This window comes from Triturus cristatus, chromosome 6, assembly GCF_964204655.1.
Source record: "Triturus cristatus chromosome 6, aTriCri1.1, whole genome shotgun sequence".
NCBI lineage: Eukaryota > Metazoa > Chordata > Amphibia > Caudata > Salamandridae > Triturus > Triturus cristatus.
In genome coordinates this window covers 1505790051-1505803163 of record NC_140589.1, presented here as the reverse complement: position 1 = coordinate 1505803163, position 13113 = coordinate 1505790051, and positions in this window count along the sequence as shown.

The following is a 13113-nucleotide window of genomic DNA, read 5'->3' as shown; positions in this document are numbered from 1 at the left end:
CTCAGACCCTGCCCTGCTCCGGGGCATGCATCTGCGAAAACTTGAGCACAAACTCACGGTACCGTTGCGGGCCCCAGACCCCGCGCAGTCCAGGTTGCAGAGAGCACGCCCCAAGTGCAGCCGCCATTGAGATCCTGGTAATGGAGAGTGCCGCAAGCTCCTGCCTGCCCTCGGTAAAGCAGAATGCACATTTGCATTAAAGCCACCATGCTTCCACTTCCGGGTAACGGAGCCATGTGAATCACGACTTAAACAAGAGACTGGACAGGTCAGGCAAAAAAGAGTGCAAATCCACTCAGCCAATCAGAGGAGAAGGCATGCATTTACAAATGCAATAGGAGTTGTATTTACGCATGCCCTATTGCATTGTAAACAAAACTGCGCTCGTGCAAGAAGGCAGGAACGGGAGTGGGTGGGGGAGTTGTGGTGGGCAGAGAAGTGATGGACTGCGGGAGGGAATGGGGGGAGGCAGGGGAACTGTTTTGAAAGTAAAGGGGCAGATAGCCATGGAGGGACAAAAATGACTTCATGGCCGTCAGGAGGCGGGACTAACTTGCCGAACACCAATCACAATGCGGCATTTACGATTTCAGCCAATTAAAAAGATAGCCGGAAATTGGGCGGAGCTTCCCCCACTATACTGTATACAGCATCTCTCGACGAGACAGCACATGCACTGCCTCGGCCGAGACCTAAAAACAATTTAGGGCTCATGGCCAGAGATTTTACAGCCAGGAACCATAACCTGTTAGCTACATGGAACTACCAGAGACATCTCCTTCTGACTTTGGATTCTAACCTCTTAATAGTGAGGAAAGTACCAAAACCTTGAGTGTCTTATTTATTAGGTTTTGGTGCAGAACAGCGATGCAGGACTCTTGCTGAGCAGCCTAGCATCAAAAGAAAATAGCCGGAATGCACCATATCTATGAGATGTGGCACATTCCTTTCCTTTTGCCCTGCACTGGCGCACAATGCACTGCCATACATCAACGCAGGCACCATTACGCCAAGGTGCAAGCGTGTTTGCATGCTAGGGGTGATTGATTTTGTGCAAGAAGGGACACCTTCCTGCACAAATATAATCACAAGAGGCATTTTCCTTTTCCTATGTGTGCTGCAGAATGCAGCAAAGGCAGAAAGAGGAAAACACAAAGAGAAATAAGGATATTTCTTCTTGTTACGCCTCCCTAACGCGTTAGAATCTGTTACAATCCCAGGTTTGCGATTCCTCGTGAATTTGGGAATGCTTCAGATTCCATTGGTGTTGTGTGGAAACACCTACTGGAACACCCATGGAACTCGCAGTGTTCTGCAGTGTTCTGCATGAATGGGGCAAATATTTACATGGCCCAAAAAAGCAACGCAAAGTGGTTTTGCGTGGCCTTGTAAATATGCTGTGGCACATTGCACCACTGGAGTGTAAAACAATTGACGCTCCAGCAGCACAAAAGCGCCGTTATGGGCCTCGTAAATGATTCCCAGGATTTGCAGATTGTAAGTGTGGAGAACTCTGCCCCTTATCTATCTCGACTAAACATTGGCTCAAACTAACTTCCAGAAAAGTAAATGATATATGATATGTTATGTTGATTTGATTTATAATGCTCACGAATCACCCCGTGAGGATAATCTTGGTGCAATACAGCAAAATGGGTAGAGGAGTAGAATGATTATGCCTGAAATAATGCAATTTCGAGACGTTTCCTAAAATTGATGACAACTGCTGGATAAGTGCCTGGACAAGTGATTTCCTCTTTGAATGTGGAAGAAGGGGGTAAGAATCTCTGTAACAGCCGTAACTCATGAAAGAAAGTGCCAGTAGTAGCTCCGACCTGTTTTTCATGGTAAGTGCTTGGTCAAGGCAGACGCCTTCATTTCTGACAACCAATTTGGGAGTAGAGGCTGGACCATGTTCAGAGGTTCAGGTGTCCAAAGCTGCTGGGCCTTGCCACATAGAATGGTTTTGGTTTTGTTGACATTCATTTGGAGGCAATTTGCTGTCATCAAAGATGCAATAGCTATCAAACCTGCTGAGAAACAAGCTAGAACATTCTTTAGATCTTTATCCAGAGTAAATAACAGCTGTGTGTCATCTGTATATGACAGAGGAAGAAAGCCAAACCTTCAGGCAAGGTTAGCAGGGGGGGCCTCATATATGTTGAAAAGCATGGGACTCAGACAAGAGCCCTTAGGCACACCTTTATCCACTCTATTGGTATGCCATTTATAAGCTCCCAAGGAAATTGTTTGAGTGCGATCAGTTAAAAAGTCCTTGAGCCATAATAATGCTGTCCCATGAATTTCTGCCTCCTGTAATCTTAGCGACATTCTAGAATGAGAAATAGTGTTGAATGCTGCTGTGAGGTTCAACAGCACAAGTAAGGGGGTGTTGTTGTCAAGGGAACATCTGATGTGGTCGGTCACCACAACCAAAGTGGTCTTGGTACTGTACGAGGGTCTAAAACCAGATTAGGATGAGTCCAGCAGCATATTTGTATCAAGGTATTCCATAAGTTTGATACCAGACTCTTCAACTGTTTGCCCAATAACAGAAGAAGAGAAATGGGTCTGTAGTTGATAAGATCTCCAGGAGGCAAATTAGGCTTTTTAAAAAAATAGGGGTAACTAGTCTTGCTTTCCAAGCAGAGGGAAATTTGCCCAAGGAGGATGATAGATTAAATAATGATCAAATGGCAGGGACAAGCTGAAAGGAAAGAGAGTCGGTCATGTAAAATGGACAAATATCTAAGGGGGACCCTGATTCAGCCATTGCTAATGCCTTCTGGATAGACTCTGGCAGCAATGATTTGAATGCGTTTAAAATGGGACTATTGGTAAAGAATGGTGAGCAAAGCTTGAGCTCCTCACCGTCTTGCTCAGTTATATTAGGGCAATTCTGATCAATATGTAATCCTAATGTTGCATAATCTAATGTCTAATATCAGTGATGTATAACAAAATACGTCTCTGGTCTTTGTGACTGGAAAATGAATGAAGGCACTGGAGTGGGCCCATTCAAGCATTAGAGAACTTAAAAAGACACCTCCATCCTAATTTTAGGTCTTTAATTCTACAACATTATGAGTTTCTTTCTGTATAGTATCCCCATGAGAAGCATTGTAAGATGTCTTTTTATATTCCTATTCAAAACTTAGATTGCTCGATCCGCCTAAATGTTAATGTAGAGTGGCATACGAATACACAATAATGTCAGATCCACGTGTGGACCAGACCTGTCATAGCTTTGCACAGTGGGATATTCTGAATATATACACTGCTATTAAATATAAATATTTTATTATATATTTACATACACCTGAATTGTATGCCAATAGGTATTGCTGGAATGTGCTAACTCGAGCAAACAATGAAATGTGAAAATGCTGTTTGGACTTCCCAATTACATTAGACCACTTTTTAATACTTGATTGTGTCTCTCTTTGTGGAACCCTCTTCCTTTAGAAAAATATTAGCGAATTTCCGTCTGTTCTTTTTTTTAATCGTGGAAGAGATTTCATAGATTGCTTATCTATGAAATAACTAGGCGGTGGTTTGCAACATTATAATCCCTTCCACATTCCAGCATGCAAAGGGGCAGCATTAGTCATTCTACGGCATAACAATAACCTTTTTATCACATGTGCGCAAGTCCTCCCAACTCTGGATCACAAGTTCAGGTGAATAGCAAAGGATTTGGTAATGAGTTGCCCTATCCAAAATTCCACACGAAGTTGCCGCGGGCGCTAGCAAAATAATTCGTGTTTTTCTAGCAGTTCTCAACATTATACAGTATTTAGCCAGCGCTTGTCGAAATGGAAGTTAATCTCCTTAGTCTTTTTTTTTTCTTATCCAAAAATCCACACATAATAAGGAAGCTCAAAGCTGGATTCAAGCAGTACTTCAGTACATTAATGCACTTTTGCGTCACGCCGATCACCATCTTCTCTGATCAACCTGACGCTGGGGAAATCAGTTACGTTAGTGCTTGCCTCAGTATTTGATCTTTCTCTAAATGGTTTATGTTGAGAGGAAAAGCTGTGGCACGTGGCATATTCCCTGCTCCGGGCAGCAGCAGAGTTTATCGACGTCTATTACATAGCTATGCGGTGACATTCTCACGTGACGTTCTTTGCTACAGCTTCCATATAAAGCTCCCTTTCCTAGTATTCTTTTAAGAAATAAATACCATAATATCTTGTGGCAATTTCTGCTTTAGGACTATTATCCCCAAAATGCACGAATCCCATAACATTCACAGCTCTGTGAAGCATGAGAAAAGTGCACATTTTAAAGACTAATGTGTCTTTGTAGATTGTCGTATGCTGCTATTGTGTTTCTTAGGGAAATATTAAAGTAAACCCATCCCCATCCCCACCAACCATGTTTTTACCAAAATATTAATTAGAAGTTTGAAATACACAATTTCAATATATTTCTAATATTGATGTGTTATCTGCAATGAATCTTTACGGAAAAAAATGCCAAACAGTGTCCATATTCTTGTTAGTAGAGTGAGGATTCAAATGTTAATACATGGGTACTTCTGAAAGAAGCAAACCATAATTGGAAAACTAATATTCAAAATGACCCTGATGATACAAAAGACTCAAACTTATACTACAGGATATACCATATGTAAGTGTACTATGATGGTACCGCATATCCTTGGGCAGATAGGTAAAGACATAACAATCGTTCCCATGCATTAGATGAGAATACCATTGCAATTTAAGAACACAATTCTTATAAAATTTCCCTCAGAACTATCTATAAGCAATAATTTCAAATCATATCTAGGCTGCTTTTCTACAGGGGCAGAGAGGGAGGTTTAGCTTTAAGTAATCTGCTCTGCAGGGGTACTAAAAAACAATATTATTAAGATGAAACAAACAATTGATACGATGACCATATTCATTTATTGAATGGATCAACATGGTGTCTTGTGAATAGCAAAGGAAAAATGCAAGACTCAAAAATAACATAAACAGTCTACAAATGTCTTCTATGTGTGCAAATTCGGCAAAGGTTTTACTTATCCACCATGAATATCGAGTTCATCTGTTTCAAAGTCAGTCTCTACCCCGCATCAATTATCTTCAAAAGTGTCATCTCTACTTTTCTACTGGAGCCTGGGCCATAAACATCATCGCAAAGTTCAGATTAAAAGTTAATTTATTCAGAAAAGTCAGTTGAATTCAGATCAGTCAAAATCAAAATTCAATCAAAGTCAAACTGTGGCAGATTTAATCATGGAGGTCTCACAAAGAATCGTCAATCTCGTATTTTCAAATTTCCCTCACTCTCAGCAAAATAAGCTGAGTACCTTTGACTAGGTACCCATGTTCTTCTTGCTCTTCTGACTAATGGCTGGTCAATTTCACTGTCACTTTGCTCACTAGTCTAGGTCTCTTCATTGATGATACCCAGGATGCGTTCTTCAGACACAAAAACTCTCAGTCTTTCTCCTCTCCTCTGATACCTTTTGTGTCTTGCCTCCCCCCTTTTATCACACCCTTCTTCAGCGAGGGTGACTATGGCTAGTCTCAGCTTATCTACCACAGGCACCATACTTGTCTCAGGTTGACTTTAAGACACTTGCGCACTCTTCTTCTCCATCTGAGCTCTCCGGTTGCAATGAATTCTGCATTTTCAACTCAATAGTGGCCTAAAAGGGACCACACTGTAAGAAGTTGGGTTATTGGTTCAAGGGTGGGTGAAAGTCCCACTCAGGCAACAACCACAATCCTTGTCAGGGTGAATCACAAAAACTCAGTAAATTAACCCATGCTTAACCCTCTGGTAACACGGCACAAAGCAATCAGGCTTAACTTAGAGGCAATGCCGACCTAACGGACCTGAAAAACTACCGGCCCATCTCTCTCCTCCCTTTCGCGGCGAAAGTCACCGACCGACTAGTGAAGGCCCAGCTGACCATCTTCATTGAAGAGAACTCCTTCCTAGACACCTCCCAGTGTGGATTCCGCAGCAACCACAGCACCGAGACCTCTCTCCTCACCGCCACAGACGGCATCTGCCTGCTACTCAACCAGGGACACACCGCGGCCCTCATCCTCCTAGACCGCTCCGCAGCCTTCAACACCGTTTCTCATCGCACCCTTACAGCCAGACGTCACGACGCAGGGATACAAAGAACCGCCCTCGACTGGATCCGATCCTTTTTCCCCGGCAGAACCCAGAGGATCAGACTCCCTCCCTTCCTCTCTGAACCCACCAATATCAACTGCGGAGTACCCCAAGGCTCATCTCTCAGCCTCACACTCTTCAACGTCTACATGGCCCCCCTCGCCGCCATCATCAGACAGCATGGGCTCAGCATTGTATCCTACGCCGACGACACCCAGCTCATCCTCTCACTCACGAAGAGTCCCGAAGACACCAGACTCTGCTTCCAGGAAGGAATGAAGAATGTGGCAGCCTGGATGAAATACAGCTGCTTGAAGCTCAACTCAGAGAAGACCGGGGTCCTCATCCTCAGATCCTGCAACTTCGCCTGGGACAACACCTGGTGGCCCTCTGCCCTCAGGAATCCACCCACTCCTACTGACCACACACACAACCTCGACATCATCCTCGACTCCTCCCTCTCCATGAACCAACAGATCAACGCCGTCGCCTCCACCAGCTTCAACTGCCTACGAATCCCCAGCAAAACCTTCAAGTGGATCCCCCTGACTGCAGAAAGACCGTCACCCACGCACTCATAACCAGCAGACTGGACTACGGCAACGCCTTGTACGCCTGAATCAACAAAACCCTACTATGTAGACTCCAGACCATCCAGAACGCCGCTGCCAGACTTGTCCTCGGAACTCCGCGTCAGAAACACATGACCCAACACCTGTGAGACCTCCACTTGCTCTCCGTCGAGAAAAGGGTCACATTCAAACTCCTCCTCACCCACGCCTACAAATCCCTCTGCAACATCGGACCCAAATACCTCAACGAGAGAGTATCCTTCCACGTACCCAAGCGAAGCCTCCGCTCCACCGACCTCGCCCTGGCAGAGGTCTCCCACATCTGCAGGAACAGAACAGGCGGGAGAGCTTTATCCTACATCGACGCCAACACCTGAAACGAGCTCCCCGTGAACATCAGACGCTCACCAACCTTGCACACTTTCAGGAAGACCTCAAGAAATGGCTCTTCGACTGATATGGAGCTTCCCCCAACTTCTGCCAGGTCTAGGTCGGCAGAGCGGTGGTTCCTCTTGGGTGCGTGGAAGAATACTCTCTCGTTGAGGTATGTGGGTCCAATGTTTTTGAGGGATTTGTAGGCATGGGTGAGGTGTTTGAAGGTGACCCTCTTCTCGACGGAGAGCCAGTGGAGGTCTCGTAGGTGTTGGGTCATGTGTTTGTGGCGCGGTACCCCGAGGACTGGTCTAGCTACTGCGTTCTGGATGGTCTGCAGTCTGTGCAGAAGAGTTCTGTTGATTCCGGTGTATAGGACGTTTCCGTAGTCCAGTGTGCTGGTTATGAGCGCATCGGTGGCGGTGCCTCTGCAATTGGGGGGGAAACCATTTGAAGGTCTTGCGGAGGATGCGCAGGCAGTTGAAACTGGTGGAAGCAACAGCGTTGACCTGGCGACTCATGGAGAGACAGGAGTCGAGGATGATGCCGAGGTTTCCTGCATGGTCTGTAGGGGTGGGTGGGTTCCCAAGGGTGGAGGGTCACCCGGCTGAGCATCACAGATGGTTGTTGCTGTTGCATGAAGAGCATGCCGGGCAGCGTGGATGGTCATCGTTATAGCAGGAAGAGCCAGTCATGTGTTGCCAATGCTCATGTATGTACCTCGCACTAGCAGTTGTTGCTGGCTGTCATTGCTATAGTACAAAGTGCAGGTCTTGCATTGCTGGTTGCCGCTGGCGCACACTATTGATGCACAGAGCAGGTTCCACTGGTTTCTCATTGGCAGTCATCGTGAGTGGCAAAGTTTTGGCATACAATGGCCCATTTGTTGTTCACAAGAAGCCCCAACTTCAGGACTTTTACCTTTTCTTAAGGAGTTCACTCTGCCAAGGGTCTAGAACTTGGGGAGGCACCTCTTGAGGATCAGGGACTCACTCGAGCAAAGCCAATCAGGACTCTGGTAGGTTCAGTTGCAGGTTCAGTTGTAGCAGATCAGAGGGGCAGTTGCAGGGAGGCGTCAGAAGCTGGTTGCGTCTCTCTAGCTCACACTGGAAGTCAGCCAACTGACCCTTGGAGTCACTCTGGTTAAACCTGGGATGGAGGTAAGCAGATGAAGTCTTCCTTTTCAGAAAGCAAGACAGTCCTTCAAGCAGCACAGCAGTCATCTAGCATCAGGGCAGTCCTTCTTCTGAAACATCCACAAGTCCAGGTGTAATCTGATGAGTGACTCTGGAGGTTAAGTATTATACCTGGTGCTTGCCTTTGTGTAGGGTGACGCATCTGATTCTGGAACGATCTTCCCCTTCCCCTTTAAAGGCTACAAACTGTCTGGGATGACAAAAGACAGGGAAGGCCTGGTATTGGATTTGTGTTTGTTTGTGTGCAGGAGGCAAAGCCCTTTGAAGTGTAAATCGGGCTGGGTACAGCCGCTCCCCAGTCATCCTGCAAGTATGGCCCATCCTGTACACACTAAATCCCTCTTTGTGGAACTGTCTGGAGTCTCAGAGTCATCTTTGGTGTGCCTGATGGATGCAATGGAAGCAGCTCCACTGCTCCACGGGGTCTCTGGGTCTTTGTTGAAGGCAGGCAGGCCTCCCAGGCTTTAGAGGCACATCAGCTGCAGGACAAGATGACTTTGGGCGCACTATGTAGGGAACATTAGACAGACCGGCACGTCTGGTGCTGGGTCAGTTCTTTATTTCACAGTCTGTGCACTTCAGGGTCCTTCCTCTTTGTAGTTTGGCAGGTATCTGTTTTTCTGGTGCCAGGGTCGCCCCTAAATACTGAATTTAGGGGTGTTAGGGGAGTGTAGCAAGCTAGCCAATGGGCTACCTTCCCTTGGAGTGACTACGCCCCCTATATGACCACTTTCAGTGGGAAGTAGACATAACTCTGTCCCAAAGTTCATAAGTTTGGCATCATCAAGATGGCTAACTTTAAAAAGTCATCTCCACTTCAGGTAGCTCACCTTAGGGGTGACCTTAGGGGTGACACTAGCCTGAAGGTGGGTGTGCCTATCTGACTAGCTAATTTTCCCATCTGTCCAGGTGCCAGCGGCTTCATCTCTGAGAGAAACCAGATTTGCATTGAAAAATGCAATGGGCTTTTTGAAGCTCCCCTACCTCAGAATGGTAATCTGCTGGTCATCCTGTGGACGGGGGTGAAAACACCCCCTGCCTGAACAAGCTTGGGTTCTGGCATCCTGAGAGCAAAGGACTTCAACCTTGGGGGTCAGAAACTCGGCTCTGATGGCAGACTGACAAAGAAAACAGTCTGTCAGCACACCAGTAGCTGGTAGGTTTTCAGGGGGCACCACTAAGGTGCACTCTGGGTGTCTGTATTACTAAATCCGACACTAGCATCGATGTGGGTCTATTAATACGAGATGTTTGATACTAAACATCCCTATTTTCAGTGAAGCCATCATGTAGCTGGGGAACTCATTTTCACCCGTTTCCAGCACATGCTTTTAAAATGTCTTCCCCAAACACTTGTAATGGCAGTAATGTAATTGACCAGTACAGGGCATACCTGCTCACGCAGTTATGCCCTTACATGTAGTATAGTGCACCCTGCCATAGGGCGGTAAGGCCTGCTGTAGGGGTGACTTACTTATACTGCATGCAGTGTCAGGCTGTGAGCCATGTTGTGTTTTCACTTTTGTCTGTACCAAGACATGCAGCCTGTAGTGGCAGTTTGCATGAGCTTGGTGAGGGGTGCCTTATGATGGCACAATATTTTCTGCAGCCCTTGGGGACACTTTATATTACCTCAGGCCCTGGGTTCCAGAGATACCATTTACTAGGGACTTGCATAGGGAACTAAAGGTATCACCAAGTGGGGAAAACAATTTCACAGTTTTGGGAAGGACATCTGGCACCTGGGACTCGGTTAGCAGGAACCCACTGCACTTCCAGTCGAAATCACATCAAATATGAGGCAACAAGTGGAGGTGACCATGTCAAAAAGGGGCACTTTCCTACACCACCCTAATTAGTAAAACTACCTTCAACCCCGAGGATTGTACACTCACTGATCTGACGGATAAGAAGGTGGATTCAAGCCTAAAAAATGCATTCTTGGTGGAAAATTTGGCTCCTAAGCATTTTTTACTGCCTAATCTGCTCAGTCATTAGTTGTCTGTGGCAGTGCAAGAAGATCTAGAGTGTTGTGACCTCTGAGTGGCAATGGAGCAACAAGCGAGGCTGCTAGCAGACATTCTTCCTGACATCATATGCTATTCCACTATGTTCACAGGTGCCTTGATTGCAGCCAGGAGGAGTCTTTGGTTGAGGCACTGAAAGGAGAATCCAGGAAAGAAATCTTCACTGATGAAAATCCCATGTAAGGGGCAGTCTGTTTTCAGGAGCAATTGAATTCTATGACCTCTAAGGCATTTAAAGAACACAAGAATGTGTTGCCCAACAAGGGAGGCTCTTCGGCCGGGAAAAGTGGGAATAGATCTTCTAAATCTTCCCCAAAGCGTGGCTCTCGCCCTTCCTCTTTTTGGAGGAGATTCCAACCTAGGTTCTAACACAAATGCAATGTCTCTAACCAGAAGCTTGAAGCAAAGAAGAGCTCCTAACAATCAACCCTCTCCCAGCTTTCTGCTGGTTGGAGTCAAGATGCAACATTTCCAAGAGGCTTAAATGCAGGATATGATGGATCAATGAGTCCTGGATGTTGTCATAAAGGGCTACGTGATAGAGTTTGTGCAAAGGCTCCCAGATATGGGAGTGAAAGGCTCTGCTAAATGGAGTCAGAGACTTGCTGTCAAAAGGAGCATTCTGTAAGGTATCTCCCTCGTAGGTAGGGAAAAGTGCCTACTACATTATTTTTTTAGTTTAGAAGGCAACAGGGGCATTTCGTCCCATTTTGGACCTAAATGGGATAATTTATGGATCAAGTTGATTCATTTTCAAATGGTAACACTTCAATCAAATCTGCCAATGTTACACCCAGGAGATTGTTTTGGCAGCTGTGGAGCTGCAAGATGCATCCCTTCACATCCTAATCGCAGTTCCATCCCAAAAATGTCTTCGATTTGCAGTGGGAGAAGAACACTTCCAGTTCTGCATTCTTTCCTTTGGTCTCAAAACTTCTCCAAGGGTTTTCACAAAGGTCCTGGCCCTGCTGATTGTTATTCTTCACTCTGAGGGGTTTTTCATTCATCCTTACCTGAATGGCCTGCTTGTGCAATCTTCAGAAAGATCCCAGTTGGGAGAGCACAGGTGCTTCAAGACCATGTGTTTCTGGTAAACTAGGAAACATATTTCTTGGTTCTGTCCCAGGAGTTGGTGTTTATTGGAGCACATTCCTAAACTCATATGGGAATGATGAGACTGTCAGACAGAAGCCAGGGCAGCCTTCTGACCGATGTTCAAGACCTGTTAATTCAGGGAGAACCAAAGGGAGTAGAATGGTTAAGGGTCTAGGGCCACTTTGCATTAACAGTTTTTCGTATCCCTTGGGCCATGTATCACCTGCACAAGCTTCTCAGGGGGATTATTTCCAATTGTTTTCCAGTATTTTACAGTTTATCGGATTGCATCAGTACGATAGAACAGGTTTGTATGCATCTGTCATGCTTGCTGGATCAGGATCATATCATGAAGGGATTTCCCCTATCTCCTCCTTTTCCAGTGGTGCTGACAAAGAATGCCAGCCTTTCAGGTTAAGGGCCTCGATGGACACTCAGCAAGTTCAGGGTTTCTGGTCTCTCATGTACTCTCAGAGGTCTTCGAACTGGAGAGAGATGAAGGCAGTCCATCTTGCTCTTCTTCACTTCTGTACTCTACTGTTGGGAGGAGCAGTAGTGATTCACACCAGCAATATGGTAAACAAAAGTCGATATCAACAAGTGGGGTAGAACCATATGCAGATCTTTGAACCTGATCACCCAGGACATTTTCAAAGGGGCTCGGGGTCTGGGTTGTCCATACAGGAGGAGGAGAATGTAAAGGCAGATCTCCTAAGTAGGGAGATTCTTTCTTCATTGAATTTCTCTCTTCACCCTCATTGTTCAATGCTGGAGGCAGCTGGGCTGGATGTTTTTGTGTCTCTGGAGAATGCCAAGTTTCAGACGTTCTGCACGAGGGAGAGGTGTCCCTAGACTTGGGCAACAGACAGGTTAATGTGTCCTTGACTTCTCTCTCTGATTTATACATTTACTTTCTTACCGCAGTTGCTTTACAGGCATCACATAGATCCTCCGATCCCCGCTCATATGCTCGACATTGGAGAAAGCTTTTTGTCTGGTGTCTAAAGAAAGGAGTTGATCCTACTTCAGCTGGTCTCTATAGTTCTGCAATTCTTGTAAGATGGTTCTAACCTGGGTTTGACGGTGGCAAATCTGAGCAATCAATGGGCAGCTATTCGGGCCTTTAGGGGTTCATGGCGAAAATTGAAGGACGAGGAGAGCTTGATAACTAGATTTTTCAAGGGTTTGTTGAATGTTTTTCCTAGGCCTTCTTGACATTTTCCAAGTTGTAATCTTCAGTTGGTATTAGACACTTTAGCTGGTCCCCCTTTTGAGCTGCTTGATCAGCTTGATTTAAAGACCCTAACCTTCAAGGCATGTTTTTTGGTAGCAATAACAACTGCTAGATGACTTGGGGAACTGGGTGCTTTGTCTTGTAATTAAAGTTTTGTAAAACTCTCCAGGATAGAATAGTTTTGATTCCGGTTCCTTCTTTTACTATCAAGTTCAATACCTCTTTTCATTCTCAGCAGGATGTGGTTCTTCCAGCATTTTGTCCTTCAGCATCAGAGGAGGAGGATTGCAGGCTGCATTGTCTAGATGTAAGGAGGTCTCTTCTAGTGTATTTACAAAAGGTGGAAACCTTTCAGAAGGTGGAATCATAATTTTGGGCCTGCAAGGAAAGGGGAGAAGCTGACTACATACACATTGAGTGGATGAATACGTTATTTAATTTTATTTTCCTGACATATGAGGCGAAAGGTG